Genomic DNA, 1648 nt, shown 5'->3' on the forward strand with positions numbered 1-1648 from the left:
AAAAAAAAAAAAAAAACAAAACCTAAAATTAGAAAAAAATTGGAGAGAGGCCAACAGTCGAAATCACAAGGCTGGCTAGAGCTGAAGCTCTGTATTGTATGGCTCCCTGATGCTGACAGGCAGGGGAACAGTGACTCAGAGAACCTGTCACAACCGTCATCCAGGAGCACTGTCCTGGGGGGTGTCTGAGACGGGAGAGCATATTTCTTTAAGTTCACAGCATATCAGCTCTATGTAATTAATCCTCGTGTTGAGTAACAGGCTGGTGAGCCCCACCCTGCAAATGCAGAAGCCATGGCAACAATCAGGACATCACTGCCATTCCCCGAAGAACCAGTCCTGACTTTTAGTCACAGCTATGGGAAATTTCCAAACCTTGGCACGAGGAGATAAAGGGGCTGCCTCACAATGTATAATGTGTGTATGTATTATTCTCGATGTCTTTGTATATGTGCACACATACTAACATATCCATGTATACATACGTGCGTTGTAGAGTCAGTCTGTTAAAAAGCAACCTGAATTCATGCTTTCTTCTGTTGTTGATTGTTTGTGTGGTGTGGACAATCCACTAAGCTGACTCATTCCCCTGTCCCCCCCCAAAAATGTGTATTACCTGGTGTATACACTGAGATTCTTCGCTTTAAGAGTCACTGTATACCAAGTTCTGTGCTTGCACTTTGCATTTTTCACCTTGCTTAACATATTAATACCAATAGATGAGTACTATAATTATGCAAACTGGAAAGCAGGTGAAAGTTCTCAAAGTCACGTCAAATGTTGAGGTCACAGTTGTCATCAAATCCATGGAGTTGGGCACAACAAGTTCCACCCACTGAGAGGCTGAAGCAGAGGGATTGTGTGAGTTCAGTGCTAGCCTGGGCTACAGGGTGAAACCTAATCTCAAAAATCTAAAACTCACTTGGTACCAGGTTTGATAGTCTGAGGTGGATATCTGGAAGCCCATATGCTAGAAGGAGAAAACACCCACCAGTTGTGTTTTGTCACTGTTTTGTCACATGTATGTCATGGCAGACACACACACATACAAACACAAACATATTTTTAAAATTTAAATACAAAATTGAAAAATCCACTTAAGTCTGGCTAAGGAGCCCCCCCCCTTTTTTTTTCACAGCTGTGCCTTGCCTTCATGACCAATGGAAAGACTATGAAGTCCAACGCCTCTGGTGGGCCCCAGTTGTGTTCTGCTTGGCAAAAGGAGAAAGGAGGCATCCAGTGTTTAAGTGTCCAGTGTTTAACAGATGCACAGGCTGGACCGGAGTGTATATACAAAGTATTGGGAAAAAAAACAGTTTCTGAGCTGAGTCTGGCAGTACACAGCTGTAATACTGGTACTCAAGATGCTGAGGCAGAAAAATCACAAGTGTGAGGACAGCCTGGGTTATATGGTGAAACTGTCTCAAAGGGAGGGGGAGGAAAGAGTAGGGGTGTGTTGGTGTAAACTTTTAATCTCGGCACTCAAGAGGCAGAGAGTTCTCTGCAAAGTCAGCCAGGTCTAGGTATCAGGCTGCAGACCAGATAGGGCTGCACAGTAGGACCCTGTTTCAAAGAAGAAAAAGAAGAAGTAGAAGAAGAAGTAGAAGAAGAAGAAGAAGAAGAAGAAGAAGAAGAAGAAGAAGAAGAA

This window comes from Mastomys coucha, unplaced genomic scaffold (genome assembly GCF_008632895.1).
Source record: "Mastomys coucha isolate ucsf_1 unplaced genomic scaffold, UCSF_Mcou_1 pScaffold7, whole genome shotgun sequence".
Classification (NCBI taxonomy): domain Eukaryota; kingdom Metazoa; phylum Chordata; class Mammalia; order Rodentia; family Muridae; genus Mastomys; species Mastomys coucha.